Genomic DNA, 26,741 nt, shown 5'->3' on the forward strand with positions numbered 1-26,741 from the left:
GCACTAGTAGGAGATGAATCGCTTAATATGGAGCTTCGTCTGCGGACATTGAGATGGTGGACAATTTAGATGTGTACACAAACATGCATATATAGCACTACTGGACTTATATAGCGGCAAGCCCGACCTACAACGAAGCTGTTCAAGCCTGTTCTCGTGATGGTGGTTATTCGTCAGCCTGGACTCTCCAAGCGGCAGCTTCAGTCATCGGTTCCCCCATCATCTCTGTGTATCCCCCCCATCAATGGGATGACAGATATGTGCGTGCGGATACTCAGCGTAGTTCGCACGACACCCCATATATATAATGTGGACACAATGTACCTGTCCTCTGCTGATGGCACCTGGACCCCAAACCATTTTGTCCCCCTGTTGTGACACTTTGGAGCAAAACAGACGTTCGCGGAAGTTGTTGCATCACCAAGTCCTCAACATGACCTTCGCCAAAAGCAGAAAGCAGCCCCAACCACTCCAGAGCATTGAACACACATGGCCACTGAACCCATTAAACATCTCTCCCGTTGAACTCTCCCTGAAATTCAACACAAGCATGTTTTGATGAGAAGGGTTCTGTCGCACTAACCTCTACGCCAAAGCTTCCTTCACGTGTGCCAGCACCAGTCATTGACCTCTCCCCTGAACTTGACTCAAACTTTGCAACTGAAACCATGGACATCTCACTCGTCGACTCGTCACTTGATCAACCTAGATCATGTTTGGATGAACTGAAACCACCGAATGATCAGGGTTCTCGCCATTGCTTCCTTCATGGTGCCAGCACCAGTCAGCATTGACCTCTTCCCTGACGTAGTTCCCGCATACCCAACCCCATCACCATTATCGATCCCACAGTTTTGGGATAACCAGCGAAATTCAGACGATGATTTCCAAACTCCTCCATCAAAAAGGCCATGTCTAAACTGTTCTGTTGACAGCCAGCAGGCTTCACCTTCACCACCACCGCCTGTTCAAGATGGTAAATATAAATTAGTTAATGTCATTTTTTTAAGTTCAGATAAATTATTTAAATTGATATGTACTGAAACGCCAAAACACACAAAAATTTGTCAAGGTTCTAAAGACAATGTTTATTTTGTAATAGATAACAGTTTGAATGTTGGAAAAAGAAATGCTGGGAAAAGAAGTGATTTTGTGCGACCGAATGCGAACACAAATTTGACTAAAATTTTCATTATTTTTTACCTGATTTGAGAAGTTGAATGTCCGTTCATATATTCTTAGTACTTCTAGAAACTATAATTTAAAGGCTCAGCCTTAGGGTACCGGTCGCACTAAATACCGACTATTCACGACAACTCACGACAACTCACGTCAACAATTTTTAAATAAAAAAAAACGGAACTACTTTCAAGATAGAGTTTTTCTCTTGCGATTGGTATGCAATTTGGCGTCCGTTTTGCTTGTAGTATTTTTAAAAATTTATTACAAAACCACAAGAAATGCTGCTTTCTGTGCTAAAATTCTTTGAGAGCTGTAAAATTCAGTTGATCAAATAATTTTTGTTTTTCTGTCAGTCAATGGTTCTATCTCGCGTTACTTTACCAATAGAGTGTATTCTTCAGGAAAGCTGTCTAGCGCTTAATGTTTCATGTATTGTTTGTCGCACGCAAAGTTAAAAAAAAACTACAGGCCTGTAAATTTAAAATGATGTCTGTGTGTGTCGCTGGATGGTGCGTTTGTATACTGTGTAATCATAGAGCAAGGAACAGAAGGAGTTACAACTCCAGTCTTAATCCCCGAAGCTCAAATTAATCCGATTAGTGCTGCATCCACCTCCAGTGGAAACACTATGGATGTGAACCGCATCGTCTGTAAAAGGCTGCACACATTCCGACAGCAGCGAGCTTTTTGTACCCCATGTGTGTTACGGCCTTTCGCTGCCGTCGCTGGTATCACATCGTTTTACGCTCATAATTATTGGAGTGGTAAAGTAGCAACACACAAGTTCAACGCGTGCGCAGTAAACAATGTCACCTATGTTGCATGCGCACAATGCTACATTAGAAACTGTAGACTTTGAGCTTTTGACTGAATTTTGAAGCAAAGAAATCGGCCTTTCCTGTGATGAATTATGACATTTGTTAGGTTTTGCTGATCGGGAAAATTATGAAATATGTGGTATTGATTGTTTATCATGAAAAGAATATCGGTACCGGTCTCTGGACGTTGAGAAGGAATTGAGATTGTTTGCAACCGCTTTTCCTAGCGGGGATATGCATTTGAACAGTAGACACAATTAGACACAAACTGAAAAAGGGGAATATAAAATGACATTTTCTTTTTTTTTTTCTTTGATACAATTTCGCTTAGGATATTTTTGGTTAAGAGAGATGTAATTATTCAACTGATTTTGTTTTTGTTTAATAAGAATACTATAAAGAGGTAATTCCTATTGCAATTTTGTTTGCCAAAATCTTTGAAATGTCGTTATTCATAGCTAACATCATCATCCTTGCCGTATGTCGTTGGTTGAGAAGGACGCTTGAACGCAATGCAATCTGTGTATTTTTCTGTGGCGCAACTGTGTAGCTAGTTCTTAATACTTCGCTCGTGAAATGAAATGTCAGTTATTAGTATTAATATTATAAGTTATCACACAAGCGCGAGTGGAATACGGAAAAATATAGCGCTTCTGTGTCCCATATCCAACGAGGCCGAAGCGTGTGATAACGTATTTATCTTCAAGCAAACTTGGCGCGTGACATAGAACACACAATACGCATGGTAGTGATATTAGCCGTGCAATATAGGTTTTTATTACCGCTCCATTCTGCCAATCTGATTGGAGGATTAGCGCGTACTTGAAGATAATATACATGTAGTGGGTTGCCTATAACCATATAAATTTATCTTTGGTCTGCAGATTTGATGAGTTCCACTTCGGCAAATTCATCAATATGTATCTCAAGCAAGTGTTCTTCTTTGACATCCATCCACCACTTGGCAAGTTATTGCTTGCAGGAGCTGGCTACATGGCTGATACCAATGTCACGTTTCCCTTTGAGAGGATCGGGATGGTAAGAGAATCATGTTGTTCAGGGTGCGTTTTAATTACCCAAACCAGAAGCATGTTTGAGCTTTGGTCATTGGTTGAGCGCTTTTTTGTGCGTTTGATTGAACCACGGTAACAGTGACGAGGCTGGTTAGACCGAACAGTAACCGACGTAAAAGTAACTATAAATATAAATATGAATAGTAAACTTGCGGGTACAACCATGAGTAAAAGATCTTTTGAAGGAGTGGTGGCTCTGAAAAGAGCCGGTTTGGTCTTCCTTGGCATTTCGCACAGTATACTTCTGCTTGTCTTTCTCCTGAAGACGCTCGTCTTTCTCCTGAAGACGAGCAGAGTATACTGTTCAAATTATCAAGACCAAACCAGCTCTTTTCAGAGCCACCACTCCTTCAAAAGAGATTTTACTCAGGGCTATTCATATTTATAGTAACTCTTATTCTCTACACCATGCAAAGCTTCAAACACCACATAGTAACCAACTTGTTGGCTCGGTTAGGCTTAGTTTCAAGATGGCTGACTCTAAAAACATTTTCAAAATAATTCCTTAAAAAATGGAATACCCTGAATCATAACAACTAAATAATAATTGAAAAATCACAAAGACTAATTTCCATTAGTTGAATAAAAACAACGTTGTATATTTTAAGAACATGAACTTTTTAGAGATGTTACTACAAAACAAACTACATGTTCAGCCAAAGTACATACTGTACAAGTACATGTACATGAACATGTATGCACTGCAAGATTGCGTATCCAAATTTGTTACAAATATATTTTTTTAAGTGGTTTCCAAATTGTTCACTTGTTATATTTTTGACATGAGGCTGTATCTGAATTAGAGGGCTATAGCCATGGTCATGACTATTTTACACCTTACCTGATGAACTTTTCATTCCACAAAGTTTTTCCTGTTAAAGGAACATGTTTCCTTGGATCGGGCGAGTTAGTTGGTCTATGAAAAAGTCTTTGAAACCGTTTGTTATAGAATGCATATTGTGAGAAAGATACCTTTAGAAGTAGAATATAATGACCCACACAAACATGCCTTTTGCATGGTTTTCCTTTTACTTGGCATGCTTGGTTAACTAACATGGCATGCCATTTTGTACAGTAACATTTTTACTCCACTAAATGGCGGACCATTTTAGTTCAGTAAGTAAAAGACAGATCACAACCAGGCAATGTTGAGGCATACTTGTGTGGATCATTGTATGTTACTTTAAAAACATCTTTTTTTAACAAAATGGTTACAACATTTTTTTCATAGACCAACTCACCAGGGCCCAATTTCATTGCGCTGCTTGACGGTAAGCAAATTTTCGTGCTTACTGTAGCAGAAAAATTGCTAAGGTGCAATTGTATTTCACAGGTTAGCAGAAGCATTGGATGTCCATTTTGCGCATTTACCATTGATTTATATTGTGACGTCATATATTTTCATGCTGTAAGCACTGGAAGGTTAGCATGCCTTTTCGTGCGCTATGAAATGGAAATGACGCAGTAAGCACAAAATAATGTAAGCATGCACTATGAAATTGGGCCCTGATTCAGTGCAACAAGTCTCTTTAATAGCCAACTTTCAAATGCGGGCTAAGATGACCCTTTGAATTCTCCCAGAAACTGCCACAAAGGGTATGTAATTTTCAACTTGTCATTGTGAACTACTATCTAAAGACAACAAGTATGTCAAGGGAAAGAAACAGTAGTCTACATACCCTATCAACATTTTGTTTTAGAAATGGTTATTTTAAAAAATTTCCAGTTTCATTGAAACTGTCCAACCTTACTTTTCATTTGGGTGTATTAGCCGGCTGGAATAAAAGTCGCAGAGTTTGTTGAAAGCTTTAATGGTCCAAAACAACAGTATTACAGTTTTTTATTTCTTTCATTGTCTTTAGAATTGAATTGATGTTGTGCAATTGGACAACATTTAATTAACTATTGTTTGAAGTTTTGCATGATGTGGATAAATTTGAAGATGAACTTAAGGATACACCCATGTGCAAATCATTTTAGTGGGAGTGTTGGCTCTGAACAGAGCCGTTGTACTCTGTTCGTCTTCAGGAGATTGCAAGACTACCGATGGTGATGGAGCTTGTGAGTTGGTTGCTGGCTGGATGTGCAGGTAACCTTATTCCGGTAAGCACAATTTTGCTGGGCTTAGCTATTTTGTTGTGTTTTTAAAAACAGTTCTATGAAATTGGTGCTGGTCCAAAGACAACAGTTAAATGTAGTTTTATAAGACTTAGCTATTTTGTTGTGTTTTTAAAAACAGTTCTATGAAATTGGTGCTGGTCCAAAGACAACAGTTAAATGTAGTTTTATAAGACTTAGCTATTTTGTTGTGTTTTTAAAAACAGTGCTATGAAATTGGTGCTGGTCCAAAGACAACAGTTAAATGTAATTTTATAAGACTTAGCTATTTTGTTGTGTTTTTAAAAACAGTGCTATGAAATTGGTGCTGGTCCAAAGACAACAGTTAAATGTAGTTTTATAAGACATGAAGGTTTGCATGGTGGAATGATAATTAGAAATATTTTTGCGGTGACATGTAGATAAATCTCTTTTGATAAAAACGCCTTTTGCACATTTTAGAGCGAAATTTGATAAAGACGCATAAACTCTTTCCCTGATGGCGGGAAGAGTATAGAGTCCAACTGTTGAGTCCTCCCATTCCTCTCACAACCACCATCAATAAAAAGTGATTTCTTTAGATCATCGCAAATATGTTTCATAATTAAATGCATTGATGTTACTATGTTTCAATGTTAATGTTGGTGTTTTCTCCCTGGTTTCTTCAGGCTTATTACGGAGGTGAAGCTCGCTGCGATCAAGAGGTTGGGATACAGGGTGACTATGACCCAACTGAGTTAGTGTGTGGAGCATGCTCAGATGTATCCAGGGCTCAGGTAGGGGGTTTTACGCCAAAGTTTTATTTCTTGTTTTTACGTATTGTTTAACCCGGGGAGACCAACACTGCTTTTTTTAATGGTGCCCAGTGAGACAATGCATAAGCACAGACCTGAGAAAGGGGGCAGTTCCTCCCCCCACATACAAATACAAAAAGACAGCTACATTGAGCCAAAAGCATTATAAAGAACACAGGTTTCTAACTGTTGAGGTAGTTGTTGAATTACTGATTACATAGTTTACCCTTTTATATTGAGTAATAATTTGATCATATGGACACATTTATTGTTCATTTATGAAAGTCAACCACCCCAAAACAAGGTCACAATAGCATTCTCAAGCGTCCTCTTTCCAAATCAGAAAACTGTGTGGGCTTACGGTCTTTAGTTTTTGTTTTACAACTAGTTTTACGGTCGGCAAATAGAAGAGTTAAAGGATTTGGGTACTTTTCCATAGATTTACTGTAAACTTACAGGGTTTGAAGATAATGATAGTGGAGAGCTTCCCTTCAAATATTACATGTACTTCCTGAGGTGCTGTAGTTTTTGAGAAATGAGTAAAACAATGTCGTGAAAATATGTTTGCATGGTGGTCTCCCTGTTTTGGGGGTTTTCCACAGGGCTCACAAACAATGACATACATCACATATCGGTGCAGGGTTTTAACAAAAATGACATTGTTTGTTTTTCCATCTTGCTTTTTGGTTGGATCAGTCCGTTAAAACTAAGTCATTTTTCCAGGAGATGGGTATTTTTTGTTTTTGTAATGAAAATATCATTTAGCATACCATGTACATGTTCAATGCTATGTATTGTGGTTGGGTTGTTTTGTAGATCGTTTGGTGAATACAATTTTTCAAAACCTGAAAATATTCAAGTTATGTATACCTTGTATTATTATTTTCATGACATTGTTTTACTCATTTCCCAAAAACTACAGCACCTCAGCACGTAACATTTTCAGGGAAGCTTTCTACTACCATTATCTGCAAACTGTGTAAGTTTAGTGTAAACATTGTTTTTTTTTGTCCTACAAATGTTACATAGACCCTTTAATACAACATTTAGGGAATTTCCCCTCACAAGATATGAACAATTTTGATTAAAACATTTTGCAAACAATGGGTTTTTTAACAAACTAAATTCCTCCAAACTCCAACGCTCCATCTTTCGTCTAATTTGATTGACCCCAAATGTGTCCAAAGCATGAGACAAATTTCCTGGAGTACAAGTGCCGCTACTGCTGTTCAGTTGCTGTGTTCTTCTGCTTTGGTCAAACACATTTCTACAATGCTTGCCACGATGACTTTCAAAGGATCACCAGCATTCTTAAGCCAGATCTTCCTCACTGCCCGGCTGGTAAGAGTGTACTGGGGTTGGATAGGGAAGGATGGGGGTGGAACATGGGTGATAGTTGAAGTGTTGGTCGCTCCAACCCTTCAACTATGGATCGATAGAGAATTAAGCCTAGTTCATACTCTGTGAATGCAAAGCGTTTTTGACGTCTCATCCCTGTTTTTGCACCCAATGTTTCGCACAAGTTTCGCACAAGTTTCGCACAATTTGATTGTTTCGATTTATTTGTTGCGATTTTGTGACGTCAAAATTCGTATCACATTCGCAGGAAATATAAACCAGGCTTCATATTTGAAGGGTTGGGGTGGATGGATTGATAGGGTTTGAGTTGAACTGAAGATGGTTGGGAAAATTCCATGGTTAACAAAATTATATGCACTGCATGTATCTGAAATCTGATTGCCTTGTGATTTACCGACATGTCAGCTCAAAGACTTTATCTATCAAAAAAAAGTTATATGTGAGTATTTCACTTCAAATGTCCTGGATGTTTGCCCTAACCTAAGGTACTTAGGTTTTGTACAGCGCCTCAAGCATGCGAGATTTTTGACTAAAAATTCAACTTCACAAAGTTCTCAATAAATCTCAAATTATTTCTCATATACCCTTTCTACAGAGATAAAATGTGTTCAGTATTCCGTTCTGTATCATTTGAAAACTTCATCCCTGTGCCAAACTGATGGGTGACTGAATTTCACTGGGTGCTTCTCAAAAGTTTGTCTGTCTTCATGCCTACCGACTTCCCCTGATCTCATCAGCGAGTCAACCTTTAAGAGACAAACACTCTCTCTGTTTACCTGGAAACATTTTCAGCGTTGGAGAATTTGGTCAGCCAACTCTCAAAAGCAGGCAGTATTCAGCATTTTTGTGTTGGAGATTTTGGTAAAGTGTTAGCCCACCCTCTCACCCATCAAAATGGTTCACAACAATAACATTTAGAGTACTCGTGAAACTGTGTGAACTGAAAAGTGAAATTAAATTGGTACAAGAAGTATTGTGTACTAGATACAGGCTTGAAATACTAGCACCGCACACTTTGGACTGTAACACTCGAAATGTAATTGTACCAACATTTAAGACAATCTGTATTATTAAAATCTTCACACATTGAACTCACTTTGAGATATCGAAGCTACTTCCTGATTGCATTATTGAAATATACAGGATATAATTCATCCTTTAAAAAGATTATTTGATCTTTCTTAATAAAATCATTGGTTTTTAAATAAAGCTTAATCAGAAATCAGTGTAAGAATTTATTCTGAACTGTTTTAGTAACACTGTGTTAGGTCATTTTCCCTCCAAACTGCAGGTGAAAGCTGAGACAGGACAGTTGCCACCTCTACACCCTACGCCTCTTCTTCCCGCCCTGCAATCTTACCTGCACCATTCCACTTGTACTACTTGCTGCTCTCCATATAGTCCAAGAGTCACCGCGCCTCTGATGATGCATACGTGCTGCTCTCCATATAGTCCAAGAGTCACTGCGCCTCTGATGATGCATACTTGCTGCTCTCCATATAGTCCAAGAGTCACTGCGCCTCTGATGATGCATACGTGCTGCTCTCCATATAGTCCAAGAGTCACTGCGCCTCTGATGATGCATACGTCCTAAAGCCTTAAGGTAATCCATGCTTACTGTTAGCTTTCTCTGCTAGTAATCTTGATTATATATGCACATGTAATAACTCTTTTTCCCCATAAAAAGCAGAAGTCTTTGCAAATACTTTCAACAATGGCAACCAATGGGACAACACTTGGTTGATTTTGTCTTCCAATATTTAACTGGAACCTACTGTAGAGGAAGTTTAATTGAGAACTTCACAAAAAACCAAATATATCTTGAACTTTTTACTCACTAACTAACCCAGTCAGCACTGATAACATGTCTTCAGTAGTCTGTTCTGTGTCGTTTGAAACCATAAAATCACCGAAAATTGTCTGACCCCAATTCGAACATTGTCCCATGCCAGCATGGCAGATTTTTCAGATTTTTTACTAAAAACTCAACATCGACAAATTCTCAATGTGTCTCAAACTTTGGTTGATTTACTCAGTCTGCACTGTTCTTCAGTAAACTGTTTTTTTTATTTTTATTTTTTTATTTATTGAGATCCAACAGCGGAAAGCCGCCACTTACAGGAATCGTTAAAAACTATGTAAAAAAATATTAATTTAAATATGAATATAAATATAACTGTTCTGTTTCATTTGAAAACATAAAGACACCGAAAGTTGTTTGACCCCCAACTCCGAAAATTTGCCCATGCCAGCATTGTCCTTAGTAGTTGTCACAAAGCCGTGTTATCCCAAATACCAAAAATCAAAACTAAAGAAAACTGTTCCTCCAAGCACACCACAAAATTACAAATAAACGCTGACTTTTGAATCGATGCGTTTTATGCTAAACTTATTTATTTACAATTGAATATTTACACTTGGACCAATTAAACAAAGGAAAATAAAGTACGAATAAATTATTAAACTATGATGTCGCAAATCAGTTCAACAATAATCTTTCAAAGACTCGACGACTACTGCGTCCATAAATTACTCTTCTGTCTTCCACCGCCCACTGCCTGCAATATAAGTTCGTTTCAAGTTTACTTCACCAATCCTTCTCGTCATTAGGCTCCGGGAGTCTTTCCCCTTCAGCCGGGTGTTCCGGGTTAGCGACGCGTCTCCCCACACCCACCTCCACGGTACCCTCTCAAGGCCGAAGTATCGTAATCTCTACTCCATACTGGGAGCCCCGAAATATTACCCACAATACTTATAAATAAAACGGGTTCGGCTGAGCTACATAATTTCACTTTACAATACAAGAAATAATTCAGATCGGCCGCCCATCAAACAAACTTGCCAGCAGATTTATACTGAACATCAATTTACACTTGGTTTGCAATAATCGGCACTCTTACAAAGTTTCCCTTCTTCCAGCTTTTGTCTCAAAAACAGCCATACAACATTCTTTATACAAAGGAAATAGTACAAAACTATCATAATTAAATTAACTTACAGTTTTGGTGAGATTACGTCTCTTTAAAACTGACTCCCCTCAATTCTGTAAAATAACAGGTTTTGTCTCAACTCGGTTGGACCGACTGTCCTCTGCTGCAGTGTCCCTTGCATCCACCAGATTAATTATCTATCAGCTTTTGCTGAACTCCTTGGCTATCGCCAAATACGACTGCAATACTTCGGCTATCGCCACTACATCATATTTTTGGCTATTGTCAAACATTACTAGGCTATTGCCCAACAGGACTCCACTACTTCAGGCTAGCGCCAATCATTTCTTAGGCTAACGCCAAACTGTGCTAACACACTCCTCGAGATGCTGGACGGATCTGAACACCAGACATTCCAATGCCTGTAAGGTTCCCCATACAAAATCACCTCATTACTATGCAAGAAATAACTTACGAAAGGAACCCCGTTAATACTTCCATATATGGTCAATGACGTAGGGCAACGCCCCAAACTTACGTTTTAGCTACGTGTCATGTACTTAACCAAATAATACCATTAGCTACAGAGCCCTCTTGTGACAGTAGTCCTTTCTGTATCATTTGGAACAATAAACTCACCCAAAATGTTTTGTAATGCCAGCATCACTGTTTTTTCTGATTAATCTAAAAAAAATTGTTGTTTACCCAGTCTCGGCTGATGAAATGTATTGAGTAGTCCAAACTCATAAATTTCTCAATAAGTCTGAATATTTTGGTTGTATACCCAGTCTCAACAGATAAAATGACTTCAGTGGTCTGTTCTGTATCATTGGGAACCATAAGACCAAAGTAAATTTGTTGACCCCAAATCTGAAATTTTGACCATACCCGCATGGTCGATTTTTTTCATTTTGGACACAAAACCCAAACTTACAAAATTCTCAATCAATCTCAAACTTTTGCTCGTTTACCCATCCCACACAGATAAATTGTGTTCAGTAGTCCTTTCTGTATCATTTGAAACCATAAAATCACCCAAAATTTGTTGACCCGAAATCTGAAAATTTTGTGATGCCGGCATCACATTTTTTTTAAATTTTGGCCCAAAAACCCAAACTTACAAATTTCTCAACAAATCTCAAACTTTAGCTCGTTTACCCATCCCACACAGATGAATTGTGTTCAGTAGTCCTTTCTGTATCATTTGAAACCATAAAATCACCCAAAATTTGTTGACCCGAAATCTGAAAATTTTGTGATGCCGGCATCACAGTTTTTTTTTATTTTGGACCAAAATCCTCAAACTTACAAAATTCTCAATAAATCTCAAACTTTTGCTCGTTTACCCATCCCACACAGATAAATTGTGTTCAGTAGTCCTTTCTGTATCATTTGAAACCATAAAATCACCAAAAATTTGTTGACCCGAAATCTGAAAATTTTGTGATGACGGCATCACAGATTTTTTGCAAATTTGCAAATTTCTCAATAAATCCAAAATTTTTGCTCCTTTACTCGTTCCACACAGATAATTTGTGTTCAGTAGTCCTTTCTGTATCATTTGAAACCATAAAATCACCCAAATTTTGTTGACCCGAAATCTGAAAATTTTGTGATGCCGGCATCACAGATTTTTTTGATTTTGGACCAAAATCCCCAAACATACAAAATTCTCAATAAATCTCAAACTTTTGCTCGTTTACCCATCCCACAAAGATAAATTGTGTTCAGTAGTCCTTTCTGTATCATTTGAAACCATAAAATCACCCAAACATTTTTGACCCGAAATCTGAAAATTTTGTGATGCCAGCATCACAGATTTTTAAAATTTTTGACCCAAAACCCAAACTTACAAAATTCTCAATAAATCTCCAACTTTTGTTCGTTAACCCTTTCCACACAGATAAATTGTGTTCAGTAGTCCTTTCTGTATCATTTGAAACCATAAAATCACCCAAAATTTGTTGACCCGAAATCTGCAAATTTTGTGATGCCGGCATCACAGATTTTTTTGGAATTTAAAAGAACCCAAACTTGCAAATTTCTCAATAAATCCCAAATTTTTGCTCGTTTACCGGTTCCACACGGATAAGTTGTGTTCAGTAGTCCTTTCTGTATCATTTGAAACCATAAAATCACCCAAATTTTGTTGACCCGAAATCTGAAAATTTTGTGATGCCGACATCACAGATTTTTTTAATTTTGGACCAAAAACCCAAACTTACAAAATTCTCAATAAATCTCAAAATTTTGCTCGTTTACCCATCCCACACAGATAATTTGTGTTCAGTAGTCCTTTCTGTACGATTTACAACCACAAAATCACCCAAAATTTGTTGACCCGAAATTTGAAAATTTTGTGATGCCTGCATCACAGATTTTTAAAATTTTGGACCAAGAACCCAAACTTACAAATTTCTCAATAAATCCCAAATTTTTGCTCGTTTACCCGTTCCACACAGATAATTTGTGTTCAGTAGTCCTTTCTGTATCATTTGAAACCATAAAATCACCCAAAATTTGTTGACCCGAAATCTGAAAATTTTGTGATGCGGGCATCACAGATGTTTTTAATTTTGGACTAAAAATCCAAACTTACAAATCTCTCCATAAATCTCAAACTGTTGCTCGTTTACCCATCCCACACACATAAAATGTGTTCAGTAGTCCTTTCTGTATCATTTGAAACCATAAAATCACCCAAAATTTGTTGACCCGAAATCTGAAAATTTTGTGATGCCGGCATCACAGATATTTTAAATTTTGGACTAAAAATCCAAACTTACAAAATTCTCAATAAATCTCATACTTTTGCTCGTTTGCCCATCCCACACAGATAAAATGTGTTAAGTAGTCATTTCTGTATCATTTGAAACCATAAACTCACCCAAAATTTGTTGACCCGAAATCTGAAAATTTTGTGATGCTGGCGTCACAGATTTTTTTAGTTTTGGACCAAAAATCCAAACTTACAAAATTCTCAATAAATCTCAAACTGTTGCTCGTTTACCCATCCCACACAGATAAAATGTGTTCAGTAGTCCTTTCTGTATCATTTGAAACCATAAAATCACCCAAAATTTGTTGACCCGAAATCTGAAAATTTTGTGATGCCGGCATCACAGATTTTTTTAATTGGACTAAAAATCCAAACTTACAAATCTCTCCATAAATCTCAAACTGTTGCTCGTTTACCCATCCCACACACATAAAATGTGTTCAGTAGTCCTTTCTGTATCATTTGAAACCATAAAATCACCCAAAATTTGTTGACCCGAAATCTGAAAATTTTGTGATGCCGGCATCACAGATATTTTTAATTTTGGACTAAAAATCCAAACTTACAAAATTCTCAATAAATCTCATACTTTTGCTCGTTTACCCATCCCACACAGATAAAATGTGTTCAGTAGTCATTTCTGTATCATTTGAAACCATAAACTCACCCAAAATTTGTTGACCCGAAATCTGAAAATTTTTTGACGCCGGCATCACAGATTTTTTTAATTTTGGACCAAAAATCCAAACTTACAAAATTCTCAATAAATCTCAAACTGTTGCTCGTTTACCCATCCCACACAGATAAAATGTGTTCAGTAGTCCTTTCTGTATCATTTGAAACCATAAAATCACCCAAAATTTGTTGACCCGAAATCTGAAAATTTTGTGATGCCGGCGTCACAGATTTTTTTAATTTTGGACCCAAAATCCAAACTTACAAAATTCTCAATAAATCTCAAACTGATGCTCGTTTACCCATCCCACACAGATAAAATGTGTTCAGTAGTCCTTTCTGTATCATTTGAAACCATAAAATCACCCAAAATTTGTTGACCCGAAATCTGAAAATTTTGTGATGCCGGCATCACAGATTTTTTTAACTTTGGACCAAAAATCTAAACTTACAAAATTCTCAATAAATCTCATACTTTTGTTCGTTTACCCATCCCCCACAGATAAAATGTGTTCAGTAGTCCTTTCTGTATCATTTGAAACCATAAAATCACCCAAAATTTGTTGACCCAAAATCTGAAAATTTTGTGATGCCGGCATCACAGATTTGTTAAATTTTGGACTAAAAATCCAAACTTACAAAATTCTCCATAAATCTCAAACTGTTGCTCGTTTACCCATCCCACACAGATAAAATGTGTTCAGTAGTCCTTTCTGTATCATTTGAAACCATAAAATCACCCAAAATTTGTTGACCCGAAATCTGAAAATTTTGTGATGCCGGCGTCACAGATTTTTTTAATTTTGGACCCAAAATCCAAACTTACAAAATTCTCAATAAATCTCAAACTGATGCTCGTTTACCCATCCCACACAGATAAAATGTGTTCAGTAGTCCTTTCTGTATCATTTGAAACCATAAAATCACCCAAAATTTGTTGACCCGAAATCTGAAAATTTTGTGATGCCGGCATCACAGTTTTTTTAAATTTTGGCCCAAAAACCCAAACTTACAAATTTCTCAATAAATCTCCAACTTTTGTTCGTTAACCCTTTCCACACAGATAAATTGTGTTCAGTAGTCCTTTCTGTATCATTTGAAACCATAAAATCACCCAAAATTTGTTGACCCGAAATCTGAAAATTTTGTGATGCCGGCATCACTGATTTTTTTAATTTTGGACCAAAAATCCAAACTTACAAAATTCTCAATAAATCTCAAACTGTTGCTCGTTTACCCATCCCACACAGATAAAATGTGTTCAGTAGTCCTTTCTGTATCATTTGAAACCATAAAATCACCCAAAATTTGTTGACCCGAAATCTGAAAATTTTGTGATGCCGGCATCACAGATTTTTTTGATTTTGGACCAAAATCCCCAAACTTACAAATTTCTCAATAAATCCAAAATTTTTGCTCATTTACCCATTCCACACGGATAATTTGTGTTCAGTAGTCCTTTCTGTATCATTTGAAACCATAAAATCACCCAAAATTTGTTGACCCGAAATCTGAAAATTTTGTGATGCCGGCATCACAGATTTTTTTAATTTTGGACCAAAAATCCAAACTTACAAAATTCTCAATAAATCTCATACTTTTGTTCGTTTACCCATCCCACACAGATAAAATGTGTTCAGTAGTCCTTTCTGTATCATTTGAAACCATAAAATCACCCAAAATTTGTTGACCCGAAATCTGAAAATTTTGTGATGCCGGCGTCACAGATTTTTTTAATTTTGGACCCAAAATCCAAACTTACAAAATTCTCAATAAATCTCAAACTGATGCTCGTTTACCCATCCCACACAGATAAAATGTGTTCAGTAGTCCTTTCTGTATCATTTGAAACCATAAAATCACCCAAAATTTGTTGACCCGAAATCTGAAAATTTTGTGATGCCGGCATCACAGATTTTTTTAACTTTGGACCAAAAATCTAAACTTACAAAATTCTCAATAAATCTCATACTTTTGTTCGTTTACCCATCCCCCACAGATAAAATGTGTTCAGTAGTCCTTTCTGTATCATTTGAAACCATAAAATCACCCAAAATTTGTTGACCCAAAATCTGAAAATTTTGTGATGCCGGCATCACAGATTTGTTAAATTTTGGACTAAAAATCCAAACTTACAAAATTCTCCATAAATCTCAAACTGTTGCTCGTTTACCCATCCCACACAGATAAAATGTGTTCAGTAGTCCTTTCTGTATCATTTGAAACCATAAAATCACCCAAAATTTGTTGACCCGAAATCTGAAAATTTTGTGATGCCGGCGTCACAGATTTTTTTAATTTTGGACCCAAAATCCAAACTTACAAAATTCTCAATAAATCTCAAACTGATGCTCGTTTACCCATCCCACACAGATAAAATGTGTTCAGTAGTCCTTTCTGTATCATTTGAAACCATAAAATCACCCAAAATTTGTTGACCCGAAATCTGAAAATTTTGTGATGCCGGCATCACAGTTTTTTTAAATTTTGGCCCAAAAACCCAAACTTACAAATTTCTCAATAAATCTCCAACTTTTGTTCGTTAACCCTTTCCACACAGATAAATTGTGTTCAGTAGTCCTTTCTGTATCATTTGAAACCATAAAATCACCCAAAATTTGTTGACCCGAAATCTGAAAATTTTGTGATGCCGGCATCACTGATTTTTTTAATTTTGGACCAAAAATCCAAACTTACAAAATTCTCAATAAATCTCAAACTGTTGCTCGTTTACCCATCCCACACAGATAAAATGTGTTCAGTAGTCCTTTCTGTATCATTTGAAACCATAAAATCACCCAAAATTTGTTGACCCGAAATCTGAAAATTTTGTGATGCCGGCATCACAGATTTTTTTGATTTTGGACCAAAATCCCCAAACTTACAAATTTCTCAATAAATCCAAAATTTTTGCTCATTTACCCATTCCACACGGATAATTTGTGTTCAGTAGTCCTTTCTGTATCATTTGAAACCATAAAATCACCCAAAATTTGTTGACCCGAAATCTGAAAATTTTGTGATGCCGGCATCACAGATTTTTTTAATTTTGGACCAAAAATCCAAACTTACAAAATTCTCAATAAATCTCATACTTTTGTTCGTTTACCCATCCCACACAGATAAAATGTGTTCAGTAGTCCTTTCTGTATCATTTGAAACCATAAAATCACCCAAAATTTGTTGACCCAAAATCTGAAAATTTTGTGATGCCGGCATCACAGATTTTTTAAATTTTGGACTAAAAATCCAAACTTACAAAATTCTCCATAAATCTCAAACTGTTGCTCGTTTACCCATCCCACACAGATAAAATGTGTTCAGTAGTCCTTTTTGTATCATTTGAAACCATAAAATCACCTAAAATTTGTTGACCCGAAATCTGAAAATTTTGTGATGCCGGCATCACAGATTTTTTTTGATTTTGGACCAAGAACCCAATTTTGCAAATTTCTCTATAAATCCCAAACTTTTGCTCGTTTACCCATCCCACACTGATAAATTGTGTTCAGTAGTTCTTTCTGTATAATTTTTTGATTTTGGACCAAAAATCCAAACTTACAAAATTCTCCATAAATCTCAAACTGTTGCTCGTTTACCCATCCCACACAGATAAAATGTGTTCAGTAGTCCTTTCTGTATCATTTGAAACCATAAAATCACCCAAAATTTGTTGACCCGAAATCTGAAAATTTTTTGATGCCGGCATCACAGATTTTTTTAATTTTGGACCAAAAATCCAAACTTACAAAATTCTCCATGAATCTCAAACTTTTGCTCGTTTACCCATCCCACACAGATAAAAGGTGTTCATTAGTCCTTTCTGTATCATTTGGAACCATAAAATCACCTATAATTTGTTGACCCGAAATCTGAAAATTTTGTGATGCCGGCATCACAGATTTTTTCGGACTTTGGACCAAAAATCCAAACTTAGAAAATTCTCAATAAATCTCAAACTTTTGCTCGTTTACCCATCCCACACAGATAAAATGTGTTCAGTAGTCCTTTCTGTATCATTTGAAACCATAAAATCACCCAAAATTTGTTGACCCGAAATCTGAAAATTTTGTGATGCCGGCATCACAGATTTTTTTAATTTTGGACCAAAAATCCAAACTTACAAAATTCTCAATAAATCTGAAACTGTTGCTCGTTTACCCATCCCACACAGATAAAATGTGTTCAGTAGTCCTTTCTGTATCATTTGAAACCATAAAATCACCCAAAATTTGTTGACCCAAAATCTGAAAATTTTGTGATGCCGGCATCACAGATTTTTTAAATTTTGGACTAAAAATCCAAACTTACAAAATTCTCCATAAATCTCAAACTGTTGCTCGTTTACCCATCCCACACAGATAAAATGTGTTCAGTAGTCCTTTTTGTATCATTTGAAACCATAAAATCACCTAAAATTTGTTGACCCGAAATCTGAAAATTTTGTGATGCCGGCATCACAGATTTTTTTTGATTTTGGACCAAGAACCCAATTTTGCAAATTTCTCTATAAATCCCAAACTTTTGATCGTTTACCCATCCCACACTGATAAATTGTGTTCAGTAGTTCTTTCTGTATAATTTTTTGATTTTGGACCAAAAATCCAAACTTACAAAGATCTCCATGAATCTCAAACTGTTGCTCGTTTACCCATCCCACACAGATAAAATGTGTTCAGTAGTCCTTTCTGTATCATTTGAAACCATAAAATCACCCAAAATTTGTTGACCCGAAATCTGAAAATTTTTTGACGCCGGCATCACAGATTTTTTTAATTTTGGACCAAAAATCCAAACTTACAAAATTCTCCATGAATCTCAAACTTTTGCTCGTTTACCCATCCCACACAGATAAAAGGTGTTCATTAGTCCTTTCTGTATCATTTGGAACCATAAAATCACCTATAATTTGTTGACCCGAAATCTGAAAATTTTGTGATGCCGGCATCACAGATTTTTTCGGACTTTGGACCAAAAATCCAAACTTAGAAAATTCTCAATAAATCTCAAACTTTTGCTCGTTTACCCATCCCACACAGATAAAATATGTTCAGTAGTCCTTTCTGTATCATTTGAAACCATAAAATCACCCAAAATTTGTTGACCCGAAATCTGAAAATTTTTTGACGCCGGCATCACAGATTTTTTTAATTTTGGACCAAAAATCCAAACTTACAAAATTCTCCATGAATCTCAAACTTTTGCTCGTTTACCCATCCCACACAGATAAAAGGTGTTCATTAGTCCTTTCTGTATCATTTGGAACCATAAAATCACCTATAATTTGTTGACCCGAAATCTGAAAATTTTGTGATGCCGGCATCACAGATTTTTTCGGACTTTGGACCAAAAATCCAAACTTAGAAAATTCTCAATAAATCTCAAACTTTTGCTCGTTTACCCATCCCACACAGATAAAATATGTTCAGTAGTCCTTTCTGTATCATTTGAAACCATAAAATCACCCTAAATTTGTTGACCCGAAATCTGAAAATTTTGTGATGCCGGCATCACAGATTTTTTTGATTTTGGACCAAAAATCCAAACTTACAAAATTCTCAATAAATCTCAAACTGTTGCTCGTTTACCCATCCCACACAGATAAAATGTGTTCAGTAGTCCTTTCTGTATCATTTGAAACCATAAAATCACCCAAAATTTGTTGACCCGAAATCTGAAAATTTTGTGATGCCGGCGTCACAGATTTTTTTAATTTTGGACCAAAAATCCAAACTTACATAATTCTCTCTAAATCTCAAACTGTTGCTCGTTTACCCATCCCACACAGATAAAATGTGTTCAGTAGTCCTTTCTGTATCATTTGAAACCATAAAATCACCCAAAATTTGTTGACCCGAAATCTGAAAATTTTGTGATGCCGGCATCACAGATTTTTTTAATTTTGGACCAAAAATCCAAACTTACAAAATTCTCCATGAACCTCAAACATTTGCTCGTTTACCCATCCCACACAGATAAATGTGTTCAGTAGTCCTTTCTGTATCATTTGAAACCATAAAATCACCCAAAATTTGTTGACCCGAAATCTGAAATATTTGTGATGCCGGCATCACAGATTTTTTTAATTTTGGACCAAAAATACAAACTTACAAAATTCTAAATAAATCTCAAACTGTTGCTTGTTTACCCATCCCACACAGATAAAATGTGTTCAGTAGTCTTTTCTGTATCATTCGAAACCATAAAATCACCCATAATTTGTTGACCCGAAATCTGAAAATTTTGTGATGCCAGCATCACAGATTTTTTTAATTTTGGACCAAAATCCCCAAACTTGCAAATTTCGCAATAAATCCCAAATTTTTGCTCGTTTACTCGTTCCACACAGATAGTTTGTGTTCAGTAGTCCTTTCTGTATCATTTGAAACCATAAAATCACCCAAATGTTGTTGACCCGAAATCTGAAAATTTTGTGATGCCGGCATCACAGATTTTTTTGATTTTGGACCAAAATCCCTAAACTTACAAATTTCTCAATAAATCCAAAATTTTTGCTCGTTTACCCATTCCACACGGATAATTTGTGTTCAGTAGTCCTTTCTGTATCATTTGAAACCATAAAATCACCCAAATTTTGTTGACCCGAAATCTGAAAGTTTTGTGATGCCGGCATCACAGATTTTTTAAATTTTGGACTAAAAATCCAAACTTACAAATTTCTCCATAAATCTCAAACTGTTGCTCGTTTACCCATCCCACACAGATAAAATGTGTTCAGTAGTCCTTTTTGTATCATTTGAAACCATAATATCACCTAAAATTTGTTGACCCGAAATCTGAAAATTTTGTGATGCCGGCATCACAGATTTTTTTTGATTTAAGACCAAGAACCCAATTTTGCAAATTTCTCTATAAATCCCAAACTTTTGCTCGTTTACCCATCCCACACTGATAAATTGTGTTCAGTAGTTCTTTCTGTATGATTTTTTGATTTTGGACCAAAAATCCAAACTTACAAAATTCTCCATGAATCTCAAACTTTTGCTCGTTTACCCATCCCACACAGATAAAAGGTGTTCATTAGTCCTTTCTGTATCATTTGGAACCATAAAATCACCCATAATTTGTTGACCCGAAATCTGAAAATTTTGTGATGCCGGCATCACAGATTTTTTCGGACTTTGGACCAAAAATCCAAACTTAGAAAATTCTCAATAAATCTCAAACTTTTGCTCGTTTACCCATCCCACACAGATAAAATATGTTCAGTAGTCCTTTCTGTATCATTTGAAACCATAAAATCACCCTAAATTTGTTGACCCGAAATCTGAAAATTTTGTGATGCCGGCATCACAGATTTTTTTGATTTTGGACCAAAAATCCAAACTTACAAAATTCTCAATAAATCTCAAACTGTTGCTCGTTTAACCATCCCACACAGATAAAATGTGTTCAGTAGTCCTTTCTGTATCATTTGAAACCATAAAATCACCCAAAATTTGTTGACCCGAAATCTGAAAATTTTGTGATGCCGGCATCACAGATTTTTTTAATTTTGGACCAAAAATCCAAACTTACATAATTCTCCATAAATCTCAAACTGTTGCTCGTTTACCCATCCCACACAGATAAAATGTGTTCAGTAGTCCTTTCTGTATCATTTGAAACCATAAAATCACCCAAAATTTGTTGACCCGAAATCTGAAAATTTTGTGATGCCGGCATCACAGATTTTTTTAATTTTGGACCAAAAATCCAAACTTACAAAATTCTCCATGAATCTCAAACTTTTGCTCGTTTACCCATCCCACACAGATAAAATGTGTTCAGTAGTCCTTTCTGTATCATTTGAAACCATAAAATCACCCAAAATTTGTTGACCCGAAATCTGAAAATTTTGTGATGCCAGCATCACAGATTTTTTTAATTTTGGACCAAAAACCAAAACTTACAAAATTCTAATTAAATCTCAAACTTTTGCTCGTTTACCCATCCCACACAGATAAAATGTGTTCAGTAGTCCTTTCTGTATGATTTGAAACCATAAAATCACCCAAAATTTGTTGACCCGAAATCTGAAAATTTTGTGTCGCGGCATCACAGATTTTTTTGATTTTGGACCAAAAATCCAAACTTACAAAATTCTCAATAAATCTCAAACTATTGCTCGTTTACCCATTCCACACAGATAAAATGTGTTCAGTAGTCCTTTCTGTATCATTTGAAACCATAAAATCACCCAAAATTTGTTGACCTGAAATCTGCAAATTTTGTGATGCCGGTATCACAGATTTTTTTAATTTTGGACCAAAAATCTAAACTTACAAAATTCTCAATAAATCTCAAACTTTTGCTTGTTTACCCATCCCACACGGATAAAATTGGTTCAGTAGTCCTTTCTGTATCATTTGAAACCATAAAATCACCCAAAATTTGTTGACCCGAAATCTGAAAATTTTGTGATGCCGGCATCACAGATTTCTTTAATTTTGGACCAAAAATCCAAACTTACAAAATTCTCAATAAATCTCAAACTGTTGCTCGTTTACCCATCCCACACAGATAAAATGTGTTCAGTAGTCCTTTCTGTATCATTTGAAACCATAAAATCACCCAAAATTTGTTGACCCGAAATCTGAAAATTTTGTGATGCCGGCATCACAGATTTTTTTGATTTTGGACCAAAAATCCAAACTTACAAAATTCTCAATAAATCTCAAACTATTGCTCGTTTACCCATCCCACACAGATAAAATGTGTTCAGTAGTCCTTTCTGTATCATTTGAAACCATAAAGTCACCCAAATTTTGTTGACCCGAAATCTGAAAATTTTATGATGCCGGCATCACAGATATTTTTAATTTTGGACTAAAAATCCAAACTTACAAAATTCTCAATAAATCTCATACTTTTGCTCGTTTACCCATCCCACACAGATAAAATGTGTTCAGTAGTCCTTTCTGTATCATTTGAAACCATAAAATCACCCAAAATTTGTTGACCCGAAATCTGAAGATTTTGTGATGCCGGCATCACAGATTTTATTTATTTTGGACCAAAAATCCAAACTTACAAAATTCTCCATAAATCTCAAACTGTTGCTCGTTTACCCATCCCACACGGATAAAATTTGTTCAGATTTCCTTTCTGTATCATTTGAAACCATAAAATCACCCAAAATTTGTTGACCTGAAATCTGAAAATTTTGTGATGCCGGCATCACAGATTTTTTCGGACTTTGGACCAAAAATCAAAACTTAGAAAATTCTCAATAAATCTCAAACGGTTGCTCGTTTACCCATCCCACACAGATAAAATGTGTTCAGTAGTCCTTTCTGTATCATTTGAAACCATAAAATCACCCAAAATTTGTTGACCCGAAATCTGAAGATTTTGTGATGCCGGCATCACAGATTTTTTCGGACTTTGGACCAAAAATCAAAACTTAGAAAATTCTCAATAAATCTCAAACGGTTGCTCGTTTACCCATCCCACACAGATAAAATGTGTTCAGTAGTCCTTTCTGTATCATTTGAAACCATAAAATCACCCAAAATTTGTTGACCCGAAATCTGAAAATTTTGTGATGCAGGCATCAGAGATTTTTTTAATTTTGGACCAAAAATCCAAACTTACAAAATTCTCCATGAATCTCAAACTTTTGCTCGTTTACCCATCCCACACAGATAAAAGGTGTTCATTAGTCCTTTCTGTATCATTTGAAACCATAAAATCACCCATAATTTGTTGACCCGAAATTTGAAAATTTTGTGATGCCGGCATCACAGACTTTTTTAATTTTGGACCAAAAATCCAAACTTACAAAATTCTCAATAAATCTCATACTTTTGCTCGTTTACCCATCCCACACAGATAAAATGTGTTCAGTAGTCCTTTCTGTATCATTTGAAACCATAAAATCACCCAAAATTTGTTGACCCGAAATCTGAAAATTTTGTGATGCCGGTATCACAGATTTTTCTAATTTTGGACCAAAAATCCAAACTTACAAAATTCTCCATGAATCTCAAACTGTTGCTCGTTTACCCATCCAACACAGATAAATGTGTTCAGTAGTCCTTTCTGTATCATTTGAAACCATAAAATCACCCAAAATTTGTTGACCCGAAATCTGAAAATTTTGTGATGCCGGCATCACAGATTTTTTTAATTTTGGACCAAAAATCCAAACTTACAAAATTCTCAATAAATCTCAAACTGTTGCTCGTTTACCCATCCCACACAGATAAAATGTGTTCAGTAGTCCTTTCTGTATCATTTGAAACCATAAAATCACCCAAAATTTGTTGACCCGAAATCTGAAAATTTTGTGATGTCGGCATCACAGATTTGTTTAATTTTGGACCAAAAACCCAAACTTACAAAATTCTAAATAAATATCAAACTGTTGCTCGTTTACCCGTCCCACACAGATAAAATGTGTTCAGTAGTCCTTTCTGTATCATTTGAAACCATAAAATCACCCAAAATTTGTTACCCGAAATCTGAAAATTTTGTGATGCCGGCATCACAGATTTTTTTAATTTTGGACCAAAAATCCAAACTTACAAAATTCTCTATGAATCTCAAACTTTTGCTCGTTTACCCATCCCACACAGATAAAATGTGTTCAGTAGTCCTTTCTGTATCATTTGAAACCATAAAATCACCCATAATTTGTTGATCCGAAATCTGAAAATTTTGTGATGCCGGCATCACAGATTTTTTAAATTTTGGACCAATAATTCAAACTTACAAAATTCTCAATAAATCTCATACTTTTGCTCATTTACCCATCCCACACAGTTAAAATGTGTTCAGTAGTCCTTTCTGTATCATTTGAAACCATAAAATCACCCAAAATTGTTTGACCCAAAATCTGAAAATTTTGTGATGCCGGCATCACAGATTTTTTTAATTTTGGACTAAAAATCCAAACTTACAAAATTCTCCATAAATCTCAAACTGTTGCTCGTTTACCCATCCCACACAGATAAAATGTGTTCAGTAGTCCTTTCTGTATCATTTGAAACCATAAAATCACCCAAAATTTGTTGACCCGAAATCTGAAAATTTTGTGATGCCGGCATCACAGATTTTTTTAATTTTGGACTAAAAATCCAAACTTACAAAATTCTCCATAAATCTCAAACTGTTGCTCGTTTACCCATCCCACACGGATAAAATTTGTTCAGTAGTCCTTTCTGTATCATTTGAAACCATAAAATCACCCAAAATTTGTTGACCTGAAATCTGAAAATTTTGTGATGCCGGCATCACAGATTTTTTCGGACTTTGGACCAAAAATCAAAACTTAGAAAATTCTCAATAAATCTCAAACGGTTGCTCGTTTACCCATCCCACACAGATAAAATGTGTTCAGTAGTCCTTTCTGTATCATTTGAAACCATAAAATCACCCAAAATTTGTTGACCCGAAATCTGAAAATTTTGTGATGCCGGCATCACAGATTTTTTTAATTTTGGACTAAAAATCCAAACTTACAAAATTCTCCATAAATCTCAAACTGTTGCTCGTTTACCCATCCCACACAGATAAAATGTGTTCAGTAGTCCTTTCTGTATCATTTGAAACCATAAAATCACCCAAAATTTGTTGACCCAAAATCTGAAAATTTTGTGATGCCGGCATCACAGATTTTTTTAATTTTGGACTAAAAATCCAAACTTACAAAATTCTCCATAAATCACAAACTGTTGCTCGTTTACCCATCCCACACAGATAAAATGTGTTCAGTAGTCCTTTCTGTATCATTTGAAACCATAAAATCACCCAAAATTTGTTGACCCGAAATCTGAAAATTTTGTGATGCCGGCATCACAGATTTTTTTAATTTTGGACTAAAAATCCAAACTTACAAAATTCTCCATAAATCTCAAACTGTTGCTCGTTTACCCATCCCACACGGATAAAATTTGTTCAGTAGTCCTTTCTGTATCATTTGAAACCATAAAATCACCCAAAATTTGTTGACCTGAAATCTGAAAATTTTGTGATGCCGGCATCACAGATTTTTTCGGACTTTGGACCAAAAATCAAAACTTAGAAAATTCTCAATAAATCTCAAACGGTTGCTCGTTTACCCATCCCACACAGATAAAATGTGTTCAGTAGTCCTTTCTGTATCATTTGAAACCATAAAATCACCCAAAATTTGTTGACCCGAAATCTGAAAATTTTGTGATGCCGGCATCACAGATTTTTTTAATTTTGGACCAAAAATCCAAACTTACAAAATTCTCCATGAATCTCAAACTGTTGCTCGTTTACCCATCCCACACAGATAAAATGTGTTCAGTAGTCCTTTCTGTATCATTTGAAACCATAAAATCACCCAAAATTTGTTGACCCGAAATCTGAAAATTTTTTGATGCCGGCATCACAGATTTGTTTAATTTCGGACCAAAAACCCAAACTTACAAAATTCTAAATAAATCTCAAACTGTTGCTCGTTTACCCTTCCCACACAGATAAAATGTGTTCAGTAGTCCTTTCTGTATCATTTGAAACCATAAAATCACCCATAATTTGTTGACCCGAAATCTGAAAATTTTGTGATGCCGGCATCACAGATTTTTTTAATTTTGGACCAAAAATCCAAACTTACAAAATTCTCCATGAATCTCAAACTTTTGCTCGTTTACCCATCCCACACAGATAAAGATGTTCAGTAGTCCTTTCTGTATCATTTGAAACCATAAAATCACCCATAATTTGTTGATCCGAAATCTGAAAATTTTGTGATGCCGGCATCACAGATTTTTTAAATTTTGGACCAATAATCCAAACTTACAAAATTCTCAATAAATCTCATACTTTTGCTCATTTACCCATCCCACACAGTTAAAATGTGTTCAGTAGTCCTTTCTGTATCATTTGAAACCATAAAATCACCCAAAATTGTTTGACCCGAAATCTGAAAATTTTGTGATGCCGGCATCAGAGATTTTTTTAATTTTGGACTAAAAATCCAAACTTACAAAATTCTCCATAAATCTCAAACTGTTGCTCGTTTACCCATCCCACACAGATAAAATGTGTTCAGTAGTCCT

General features: G+C 35.7%; 1 pseudogene; it reads left to right on the plus strand.

Annotated features, from left to right (window-relative positions):
* Positions 1 to 811: 811 nt before the first annotated feature.
* Positions 812 to 8,917, plus strand: LOC139934770 (uncharacterized; annotated as a pseudogene).
* The last annotated feature ends 17,824 nt before the right edge of the window (positions 8,918 to 26,741 follow it).

Source organism: Asterias amurensis, chromosome 3 (genome assembly GCF_032118995.1).
Source record: "Asterias amurensis chromosome 3, ASM3211899v1".
NCBI lineage: Eukaryota > Metazoa > Echinodermata > Asteroidea > Forcipulatida > Asteriidae > Asterias > Asterias amurensis.